Genomic DNA, 12,147 nt, shown 5'->3' on the forward strand with positions numbered 1-12,147 from the left:
GCTCCACCACGGCCTTGTTGAGTGCTCCCAGTCCACCCTGTGGTACAGACTGGTCTGAAGTGTTTGGGAGGAGGCAGAGAGCCCAGCCCAGCTTGCCAGAGGGGACAGCTCTGATAGCTGCCCAGCAGTGAGGTGGGATGGGATGCGATATCCCCCTCCTGCAGCAGACAGCTGCAGGAGAAAAACCTTCCCTGGCCCATTGGAGACAGCACAGCCTAGTGCTCTGCAGGGAATGGGTCTTAATTCTAGGAAGGGGATGGTCCCATTACCCAAGAATAGCATGGAGGGGGCTCTAACTTTTGCAGGTGAGCTGCCCCAGGCTGCCCTCATGGCTGGCAGAGGACTGGGGAGCTGCAGCTGGGGCGCTGTGGGGAGAAAAGGGATGGGGATGAGTAGAGGGAGGTGGGAGGGAGGTGAGTGGAGGTGAAGCAGGGGGTCCAGAGACACAGCACAGCCCTGGGAGAGCATGAATGGGAGTGGGCTGGCCCAGGCATCCACGGAACCTGGCTCTTGTTCAAGGGCAGCCGTCAGGACTCAGATTAGCATGAAGGTTATTTTCAGTCAAATATTTTTACAGCCCACCCTTTTCTCCTCCCTTAAAGGGATTGAATTCCTTTTTCCCATAGTGCTCTGGAAGAGACAAGGAAAGGAACAAGGTGGGGGAGGAGGAGTGCCCAGGCTCCCTGTGCGGGAGAGCTGCTTTGTGTCCAGTCGGTCCAGGGCAACACAGCCCCAGCTCCCACAGGGGCCTGTCTTGCACTGGCTGGTTGTCCTGTGCAGCTGCAAGGGCTCCAGCCATCCATCTTCTTGGTGAGAGGCAGGTGCCCTGCAATGATGGCCAGGCTGCTGGCCAGGGCTTGCTGCCCCAAAGCTCTTCCTCAGGTTCCCAGATGCCCCCCGGCATCTGGGCAGCTGCCCGAGCCCCTCATCGCCTACATGCCTGAAGCCATCACCTTTCCCAGACCCAAGGATCAACAAGGCTTGTACAAGGTGTCAGTGGAGCAGGGGGACACCTTCTGGGGAGTGCTACGGAGGAGCTGGCTCACCTGGATCACACCCTTCCACTCTGTCCAGGACTGTGACCTGCAGCAGGGCAGGGTCTCTTGGTTCCTGGGCAGGAAGCTCAATGTGGCAGGTAAGGAGGGAGACAGACATGGGAGCCTATCAAGTGCCTATGGGTGCCTCTCTGCAAAGGGCTTCAGCCCCAGGAGCAGACTGGAGGAGCACGGAGTTAAAGGGTTGCAATGAGGGGGATCCCCAAAAGGTCTGGTTGGTCCTGCAGTGTCTGCAGTGTAAGGATGTGACTGGTCCTAAGGGAGGAACCAGGTCTTACAGGAGGGACTGCAGCTGGATCAGGGTGTGCTGGGAGCCAGGCTGCTCTCTCTCAGCCTCTGTGGATCCCACAGCAGTGCAGATTCTGTTCTGCAAGACCACAGGCAGCAGCACTGAACCCTATGCATTCAACAGGCAGTATTGCACTAGGTTATCCCTGCCCAGCAAAGGCAGTATGTATCTGCAGAAAGCAAAACACGGGAGCAATGAGCAGTATTGGAAGTCCCTACAGCCATGGGAGGCTCTTCTGTGGCTGGGGCTACTGTGTTAGAGGGGCCACTAGGGGAAGACACAGGGGCTTGTGACACTGTGGTCACAGCACTGTTGGTCCCAGTGTTCAAAATATGAGACAGACTTCTCATAAATCAGGTCTTACACAGTCCATTTGGACAGGACAGCAGGAGTTATTTGCCTTTGGGATTTGAGATCTTACTGTTCCCCTTTTTGTGTGTTTCCTTCTCTCCCGCAACACTACAAATGGTCAGGAGAAAAAGGCATTTTAGTATGCAAACTGGGACCGCTGAATTATCCCATGACCTCAGTAGCAGGTTTAAGGAAAACACAGGGTGGAACAAGGCTTCTGAGGAAACTGCAGCTGCCAGCAATGCAGGAAACCTTTCTCAGAAGAATTACAGTGAAAGCCTCAGCCTGCCATGTCCCTGGAAAGCCAGGGCTGTGCACTCCTGGCCCTGGCTCTCTTCCATCTTGGACAAACGCATCCAGCAGCCTTCCTGCGCAGAGCTTTGTTTCACCCCACATTTGTTATTTAGGAGCACTGCCACTAAAATTTTCCCTAGTCCACCCCAGAGGCAGCTGCAAGGCAGTATTGGATGGAGTGATGGCTGAGCTTATGTTTGCCAGGCCCTCTGAGGGTGCTGGGGATGTGACCTCCAAAGGGACTTCAGGCAGTTTCTACTCTGGGCTGTATTAGGTTGCAATTAAGGGGGAAGCTGATAGTGGGGATTGGTAGGTATTGGAGTGGTGAGGAGTGTAATGGGCTTGGGACAGTGCTTGTGATCTGCCAGCTGGTATCCACAAAGGTTGCCTCAGTGGATGCACAAAGCTAGTGCTGAGAAGACTTGCATACGGTCCTGATTCTGATCTGAAAGTGGGACAGCCAGTGAGGGCTTTATGGGAGTTAAGAGGTACTGAGGGTTGCTCTGGCAATGAGACTGGGTTCATCTTTTCCAGCGAATTGCCTGGACCAACATGTCCATGTAGACCCAGACAAGGTTGCCTTAATCTGGGAGAAGGATGAACCAGGAGAGGAGGTGCGGGGTCACATACAGGTCAGTACTTACCTCTGAGCGTACAAGAGATGTATTGCAACATGCATGAACACTGCACAGGGCTGATCTGCTGATGTGGGTCATGTGAGGGGTTGCAGCGTTCCTTCGCATAGATAGATCAACAGTATGGTGGCTGTTGGCTTGCCTGTGCTGATCTGAGACTTCAGCCTACCTCCTGATTAACCCTCTGGGCCCCGAGGGGTCCCTACCTAGCCAGAGAGGCAGATGTAAGCCCTTCATGGCAGCACTGCAATGCTTGTAGGTAAGACCACATGGGAAAGTCACATGTATGCCTTCCCAGCAAGGTTCCTGTTGTCTAAACTTGCAGGTAAATGGCCTGCAAGAGATGCAGGCTTCACAGCCACATGGGTGTAGGGAAATCCCATGCTCATCCACACATCAGCAACACTGCTGGGTTTGGCTCTCTGGGGGGACCGCTTGTCCAGCCCTTCTAGGTTGGTCTGGGGTCCCACACTTTCCAGCTCAATTTGCCCACTCTGAGTCTCCACTGCAGAATCCACGTAAATCCCTCTGCACGCAGAGCAAGTCCTGCTGGCCTCACTGGCTCCAGACCTCCTGTGACAAACATGACCATCCACCCCTGCCAATCTCCCCTGGAGAGCTTTTCCATGAAATGAGCCACTGACAGCCAAGCCGTGGTTTCTGGGAGGGATGCTTCTCAGGAGAGGCATCATTTTGCTTACCGCTTTCCTACAGCTGTTGTTCTCACTGGATGACTTGACCTTCCCAGCTTTAGCAAAGCACAGGGCCCTGTTTTCATGGGGGAAGATATCTAACTTGTCATGTGTACCCTCCAGTCTTGCAGGGTGGTAAGTTGCTCTAGTTGTACAAGTTGATAAGAAATGTGTGGGCTGTCATTGGGAAAGTCAGCTGAGATGTTGTGGGCTTGCTAAGCCTGAGGAATTGCCAGTCACCGTTGCTGGCCCTATGCCTTTCTTCTCATGCTAGCCAATGAGAGTGTCAGGCTCTGTACAGAGGCCATTCTGATTTATTTCTTTTCCATAAATAATGGCCCATGTTAGTGACTGTCCTCTCTTTTCCTTCCCACTGACATTTTATGGCTGTTCCATGGACTTCCAGCATGGGGGCTTAGAGTGTGTAGGGATGTGAGCTGCATACCTGTGACTCTGGGGCCCCCCATCTTTATGTGTGCAGGTAAGACCTGCAAGAAAGTCTCTGTGCCATTGCTTTGGGCAGGGAACTGCTGGAGCTGATGTACCGCCTGGGAAACGCTTTGAAATGGCAAGGGGTGAAACAGGGTGACAGGGTGACAATCTACATGCCCCCATGCCCACTAGTAGTGGCTAGCATGCTGGCCTGTGCCCGCTTCGGGGCTGTGCACGCTCTGGTGATCACCAGCTTCAGTGCAGAGTCCCTAGCAGACAGGATCTGGGATGGTAAGAGCCAGTGGGTAACAGGGATGTGTGTTCCCCTTGGGGGACGGTGCTTAGCTTGTTGGTTCGGCAGCTGGGGGCTCAGGGTAGTGCTGATGGCAAAGGTTTTCTGAGTGAGACTCCCTAGGCTAACTGAGGGTGTCCTGCCATGATGTACGGTCATGGAGCAGGGATTAGCACTCCAGGAAATGGCATGGGCTCACTAAATATCTTCCAGCCCATGGGAAGGACTGGTTCTTTCCTTCATGCAAGAGACTGAAGGGCTGGGATACAGTGTCTCCTCTGAGGGGATGCAACACAAGCAGGAATAAATGGGAAACAAAGATGCAAAGCTGCTGTTTTTTGCTAAAGGGAGGACAGGTAACAGGGGCTGGGAGACAGAGGGAGAGATGCAGGGTCATGGTAGAGCCTTGTGGCTTATGTGGCTCTTCTGCCTTCTGTGGGCCAGAGATGGTGATTATGGTGAACCAGGGGCTGAGAGGAGGCAAGGTTATTGAGCTAAAGACAATGGACCAGGCTGTACAGCAGTGGCCAGGAGTGAAATGGGTTCTGGTTTCCATGAGGACTGACAGCAAGGTTCCCATGACAGCCCTGGACGTGCCGCTGGAGGAGGTAAGAGGCTGCCTGGCACTAGTGCCACTTCCCCTGGGCAACGTGCTCTGGGAGCAGGGACAGGGTGGGGAGAGAGGGTCCTGGCTGGCCATGGCAGTTTTGCTGGCTTTGACACGATGTGGGGACATTGTCCTGCAGCAACAGCAGCAGCTGGAGCTACACAGAAGTTCAGGACAGTCCCAGGAGCCATCAGAATGGGCAACTGGTGGCTTTTACCACAGCACCAACCCTATATTGTCAGGGGTCACAGCAGGGTCAACCAGGGGCTAGAAACACCCCAGCCACAGGCTGACACATAGTGAGCCCAGCCTTGGACTGCCACCTCACTGTCACACACTGCTGTGCTAGCGGGCCTGGCACCCCCTGCGAGTGCTGCTTGCAGCTTGTCAGAGGCAGCAGGCAGTGGGGTTGCTCACGTGCCCGTTACTCGTGGCACACAGGCTGGCCAGGCTGCCAGCAAGGAGCACCATTTCTGAAGAGGTGAGCCACTGCTGTGCATTTCTGTTAGCTCCCTGGAGCTGTGCAGCGGTCTCTCCACCTCTGCTTATCCCATCTGCAAGCAATTAGTGCTAGAAAGGCTTCCTGGAAGACTTCTGTGCTGGTCAGAGCAGCAGCAGTTTAAAAATAGCTGCCTCTTACTCAGCAGGTCTGTTATGGCTGAGGAGAGCATTTGCCAGCTCAGCAAGATGAAAGAGAGCTCAGGCTGGTAAACAAGGGGAGCAGAGGTACAGAGGTGGGGAGGATGGTATGGGGGGAGCAGGGTGGCGCAGGTGCTCAGAGGGAGGCTTGGGGGAGAGGTGCGCAAGTGGGTGTAGGGACAACACAGGGAAGCCTGTGAGACCCCAAGAGAGAACTGCTCTGTCTTGCAGGAGCTGATGAAGAAGGATGCGTGCTGTGAGCCTGCTGTCATGGACAGTGAAGACATGTTGTTCCCTCTTTACCCGTCAGGCAGCACCGGCAAACCCAAGGGTCTGGCTCATTCCCAAACTGGGTATTTGCTGCTCTCATACACAAGGTAATGGATCCCAGCCACAGAGCACTCCGGAGCTAGCAGCTCATAGGCAGTGCAGGGAATAGATGTGCTGCCTTGTTGCACCACAAGCTCATCTTTATCTATAGCAAAGTCTCTGGGAAGGCCTCCTAGGGCATCAACTCAGAGCACATCTGCTTACAGGTAGTGGGGAAGAGCAACACATGCTCTGGAGCAGGACCTCCCAAACACATACTCCTCTGAGCTACCTTCTTGGCGTTCTTCTTTCTTTCATGGTCTTATCCTAGACTGAATCATTGGGTGGGATGCTCATCCTTGCAAGGATAATTTTATATTACTGGGTGAGGAGGAAGAAGTCCATTTTCTCCTAAAAACTCTGGCTTGCTTAGCCTGAGTGTAACTACCCCAAATCAGGTGGGAGAGCAAAGGCAGTATTTTTGGGAGGGGCACATTTGAGGATATGAGTAAAAGCCAGTAAGTACCCTCCAGACAAAGGGCCTATACCTGAAGAGTGTGGGTCATCTTTGGCAAGAGGAAAGACTCTAACCCCTAGCATGCCCAAAGAAAATTCTAACAGAGCTGGATAAAAGGGCACTGAGCACAGCACGGAGCTGCACTTGGCTGCAGGAAGGGTTGCAAGGGACATTTCCTAAGACGTTATATGGAGTCCTCTGGGAGAGGGAGTTCCTCTCTAAACAGTCCTTTAACTTTGGGTCTGGCTCTCCCTGTGTGTGGCTGAAGTTCCAGTAGTGCCTCAGACCACATAACCTATGAGACAGCAAGGTCGGGGTGGCTGGGTCTTCTCTGTCAGCCATGAGTGCTGGAGGCCAGACCTCCTGGGGTGTGTGCAGCATGTGTGTGGAAGCCCTTGTTTTTCCCCTGAGCTAGTTGTCTGTACAGCTGTGCCCAGCATGATACGTGACCCTCCTGAGACCATCAGAGCTGGTTTGCGAAAGCCAGGGCTGCCATCCCAGCGTGGCAATGCAGGGAGCAAGCAGCATGTGGCCGCGTTAGCACATTAGTGCTGGAAACTGTGACACAGGGCTGGCATGCTCAGATCTCACAGTTGGATGGGGCAGACCGCTGCTACCATAATTCACTGCTCAGCTGAAAAGAGACAGAGCAAGCAGGGGAAGTTTCCATTACAAGCACTCTGGGGCACTTGAAGCCCCGGAGTCCCCAGCTGGCAGCCTGCAGACAGGGAGCTGCAGGAAGAGATGGGAAGGTCCGAAACAGCAGATGCTAGAGCAGAAGGTGAGAAGGGATGGGCTAGTATGAGAGGGAGTAGGCCCTGGGGAGCTTGCCTGGCACTAAGTGAAGGAAATGAAGGAGAGTGCTTGAGGAAGCTGGACATGTTGCTGCCAGTCTGACAGCACTCTCTTCTGCCCTGCACAGGGCAGGCAGCTTTCCCTCATACTCCAGCCTTGCAGCCAAGGGTCTCCTGAGGAATAAAGGGGGAAGAAGAGCTTGTTCTGCTTTCTGCCCACCTGCAGGCACAAGGCTGCGCTCACCCAGCTGAGGCAGAGAGGTGCCAACTCCTGCGGGCAAGCTGGGGCGGCTCTGGGCTGAAGCATCTCACGCTCCCTCTGCTTGCTGCCTCAGTGCTCCTACGCTGAGCTCCTTGCTGAGCTCAGGGTTTTCCTGAGTGTTTACTGTGTGTTTGGAGCCCAGCAGTGCCTGGGGGTGGCTCACGGAGCCCTTCACCACATTGCCCTTGCCTACAACTCCTCTCCTTCCATGTGGCCATGTAGGTGGGGAGGGACCATCCTCACCCCGAAAGTTCTCCCGTTTTGATGCTACAGGATACTTGGATCAGCCTTATCTAGACACCAGCAAAAGGAAGGAAAGGCTGTAGCTCTCTCCTTTCAGAAAGAGCAAATTTTACTTTGTTTTGGGTTTGGTGGGTTTTTTTGGTTAGTTTTGTTTTGGTTTTATTTTTTAAGTGACTCTCTTCTCCTGCACCTTCATAAGGCACCAGACATTTTATTTTTTCTGATAATGTTTTCTGCAGGAAGAAGGTGTCCCTGCAGGGGTGATGGGAAGATGGAAGGATGCAGTAACAATAGGGCTGAGGGAGGGTACGCTGCTCCCTGTTGTCCCCCTTGCCGAGAGGGCAGGCCAGGCTGTACCCCTCACTGCCTCTCCTCTCTTGTGCAGTATGTGTTTGACTACCAGGACAGGGACATCTTTGGCTGTGTGGCAGACATCAGCTGGATCACGGGGCACACCGATGTGGTCTACGCCCCCCTGTGCAATGGCGGCACCACAGTCCTTTTTGAGAGCACTCCTATCCATCCTAACCCTGGTGAGTGAGAAGGTGTCTCCAGGGAGCTGGGACATGCCACAGCCATCCTGAGAGACCCGCAGCATGCAGAGAGCTGGCGGCTCGATACCAGGACTCAGGCAGCAATGGTTCTGCTGCTGCTGTGCCCAGTGGAGAGCTGCGAGGGGAAGAGTCTCTTCCTCTGGTTAGGAAGCCACTGCTGCTTCTCCAGGGGTAAAGCTGTTTCTCCCTGTCCCTCCCTGCAGCAGGGAGAGTACCAGACCTAGGTGATGTAGAAGAAAAGGGGATGGTGCTGCTCCTGAATTGCTTTAGTCCTTTCTAGTGTAGGATTCTCTTTGCTGAGGGTCCAGACACTGCTAGAGAGCCCTTGCTCTCACCTCCTCTCCTCTTGTCTTGGTCTCGGGCTGGGAGGACCTGTGTGGATGGTCACTGGCCCTGTTTCCATTCCAGGCTGCTACTGGGAAACAGTGGAGAGGTTAAAAATTAACCAGTTCCACAGGGCACCTGCTGCCATCTGCCTGCTCCTGAGATATGGTGATGAATGGGTGAAGAAGCACGACCGCTCTTCTCTCAAAGTGCTTGGCTCAGGTAACTGCTGGCGGCATGGGCTGGAGCAGCAAATCCTTGGGCATCAGGTTGTGCCTCTTCCCACAAATGCCAAGATCAGCAGCACATATGAGCAGAAAGTCGGGAGACTGCGCTATTTGGGGGTGGCTCCGTGAGCAGGCCCTGGGAAGCTGCGTCTTTGACCTAATCTCTCAGCTCTGTCCCCCTTGTTTTCCTCTTGCAGTAACGGAACCCACCAACAAGGAGGTGTGGGCGTGGTACTTCCACATAGTTGGCGAGACACGGTGCCCAGTAGTGGACACGTGGTGGCAAACCAGTGAGATGCATACAAACCCTCATTCCAGCTTCTGCTCCAAGTTTCAGGAGTGACCTGCTGCTTTGTTGGCCAAGTGGGAGCAGTTATTACTGACACTCTTGTATGAGCAATGCCATAAGGGGCCACAGGCACCAAAACATGAGAGCAGAAATGGCCTTTAAATCTAACCCAGAGAAACATGGGGGAGTTGATGGTAGGGAGCAGATCTCTGCTGAACAAAACAAGCAAGATCATCCTTCTGCAGAAAATCTTCCCCAGCTCTGGTAAATGCAGCCCCAGCCTGTGATCCAGTAGGGTGCAGTGAGGGCCAGGGCAAAGCATGTTGGCCAAGCAGTGCTACCTGGCTTTCCTCTTGTCCCTGAATTTGATGAACATGACAGTTTCTTTTGCTTCAGAAACAGGAGGCATCTGTATCTCACCCTGTCCTTCTAATCCTGGAGCCGAAACCCTTCCAGGCATGGCTATGAGACCCTTTTTTGGGATCAGCCCCTCCCTCCTGGATGACAAGGTACATTTATAACTGCAGGCCAGGCAGTGACTCAGCCTGCTTGCCCCTGGGCACTTGCAGCATGTACTTGCGGATGGGAGTGGAGATCTGTAAGTGCATCTTTCCTGCTCAGCTCTGCTAGACAGCAACCTTCTTTCCTGGAAAGGGACTAAGAGTAAAGCTGTTCTTCCAAATAGTGCAGAAGTTGAGTTGTTTTCTAGCCTGCTCTGTCGTGACAAGGCAGGCTGTGCCTGAGCTCCCTGGCACGTCTTTCCAAGGCAAGGTAGCTGGGCAGGGACAGCCAGCCTCCCTGGAGGGGCCCTGCGTCCCACCGTGGTAGGCAGCTGGTTGCAGACATCTGCTGGGAGAGACTGAGCCTGTCCTGTTGGAGTCAGGGGCACAGGACTTTCCTCACCGCCTTGCCTGACATTCCCATCATAGGGTTGTTAAATAGGCAATGACTAAAGATCCCAAGTGCCCTCAGCCATGGTTACTAAAAGGTAACTGGTTTACAGGGAAATATCCTTCTGGAAAACATCATCTCTGGAGCCCATTGCATCTCACAAGCCTGGCCAGGTATGGCACAAACCATTTAAAATCTCTACAAGAGATTTCTGGAAACCTATCTGACTCTTTATCCAGGTAAGGAGAACATATGGCAGGTCACTGCAAAGGTGTTTGGTTGGGTACGATTGGGTCTGCCTGCTGGTTTTCTGCACAGTGGCAGGACTCAGGAGAGCTGGTACTGCTGCTCCATTCTTGCACAGATCCTCCACAGTGTTGAGGCCCTTCATCTCCCCATGCCCAATACCTCCGCACTGCCCTGGGAATGAGTCTCTCTCACCAACCTTCCCCATTGGATCACCTGGTTTTAGGGCAGTGGATTTGCCCTTCTGCTCCCAGTCCCCTCAAGCACAGAGAGGCCTCTTAGTGCATCTCTTGCAAACCCTGTCAGTTTCTGTCACTCATCCAGAGGCACTGAGCAAGCCCAAGAGTGTGTGGCTCAATGGCAAGCAAAGGGGAGAAGCAGCAGGAGCACAGGCACCTGCACTGGAGCAAAGCACTCCTGGCTTGCAGTAATGAGGCAGTCTGGGCATTAACCAGCATGCTGCAGAATGAGGGAAAGAGCCTGATGAAAGAGCAGGTACCAACAGAGGCAGAAGACTAACAAGGAAGGCAGACACCTTCACCCTGAGCAGTTGAGGAAGGAGCAGAGTACATGAGCTCTGGTGCCAACAGAGAGGAGAAAGGGCTGAGGTGAGTGCATGGCTGGCAAGCAGCAACAAGTGACTGTGGCATGGTTCTGGCCATTGCAGGGTTTTTCTTCACTGGGGATGGCATGTATCGTACCAGTGAGGACTACTACGAGCTGACAGGATGACTGGATGACATCATTAACATCAGCAGAAACCAGCTGGGCACTGCAGAGGTGGAGGATGTTGTGGTAAGAGGTGTGGGTGGGAGGTAAAGCCATTCAAAGGGACAGCAAAGGCGCACTGGTGGTGCTCAGGGAAGCCTCTTTGAAATACCTGGATAGAAACACACTGCTGCTATAGCAGCAGGGAACAGCGTTGGCCCAGAGCCTGCCTGTGGGAACCACTTCCCACCCTCTCCCCTCCCCTTCTGGCTCTCTGCAGCAAGGAAGGGACAAAGCCTGATAAGGTTGAAGCTGTAAGCAAGTGAATCCCAAAGTGGCAGCTGGACATGTTAAGGAGGAGCATCTGTGGGCCAGTAAGATTGTAGGACCTGATGGAGCAAACTGGAGGAGCAACCTGGAGGCATAAAATAGAGTCTAGAAGGTGCAAGCCTGAAGTGTCCAGGTGCAGGGGGGAAAACTTGTGTTTGCAGACAGACCTGCTGAGGCAAGAAGGAAAAAGGGCAGAGGCTATCTGAGGCTGTTCCTTATTGCTCTGCATGGGCTGCAGCAGCCAAGCCAGGTCAGGGCAGCTCCCAGGTGGCAGCCAGCCTGGCAAAAGCACTGATCCAAATCCTAGACCTGTTCTCTTCCAGAATCACCATGTGGCAGTGGCTGAGTCTGCTGTCGTTGGCTACCCACATGAGATAAAGGGAGAAGGTACGATGTTTGCTTTCCTGCCCCTGGAATGTCTCTCCCAGGGCTACTGCACTGCAGTGGGGAGCGGCACTGCCACACCAACCCCGGGAAACAATGCCGTGCAAATGTTGTACAGCATGTTAGTGGGGATCTCAGCTCAGCCATCACATCCTACACAAGAGACCAGCTGGGCTCTGCATAAGGCGGCAGCAGTAGCACCATGGCCAAAAGCACTTACAGCTCAGGCTACAGAGCATGCCCTGAGGCTACCAGCAGAGAGGGATCTCTCTTGGCACTAGGCCCACACAGGCTCTTGGGAGCATGCTGCATTCATTGCTCAGTAACCTGGTGGTCCTTCTGCCAGGAGCCTATGTGTTTTTTGTGCTGAAGAAGGGCAATGGCTACGCACAGGAGACTCTTGCTGCTGAACTACGGGACCTGATCTCACAGAAGATTGCCAAGTACACAGCTCCAAAGTACACTGAGGTAACACATGCAGGATGGCCCAACACCCACCCCAGCTGCCTGGCCAACCACTTTCCCTCAGCATTAGCTCTACTCCTTCCCACCAGCTGCCCAAGACATGCTCAGGGAAGATTATGTGTCAGGTACTAAAGAAAATTGTGGAGAACAAGGCAATGAGCTTGGGGACCTAACCACTCTGGATGAGCTGTGCAGCAGATCATAGAAGGATGCAAGCAGCTGGTGGAGGGACAGAAGAGCTGCTAGCTTGGCTCTGCCAGCAGCCACCTCCTGCTCCTTCACTGCAGAACAAGGGCCACATCCAGAAATGTCACTAAG

General features: G+C 53.7%; 1 pseudogene; it reads left to right on the plus strand.

Annotated features, from left to right (window-relative positions):
* The first annotated feature begins 834 nt into the window (after positions 1–834).
* LOC104047774 (acetyl-coenzyme A synthetase 2-like, mitochondrial) lies at positions 835–12,075 on the plus strand (annotated as a pseudogene).
* The last annotated feature ends 72 nt before the right edge of the window (positions 12,076–12,147 follow it).

This window comes from Phalacrocorax carbo, chromosome 9 (genome assembly GCF_963921805.1).
Source record: "Phalacrocorax carbo chromosome 9, bPhaCar2.1, whole genome shotgun sequence".
Lineage (NCBI taxonomy): Eukaryota > Metazoa > Chordata > Aves > Suliformes > Phalacrocoracidae > Phalacrocorax > Phalacrocorax carbo.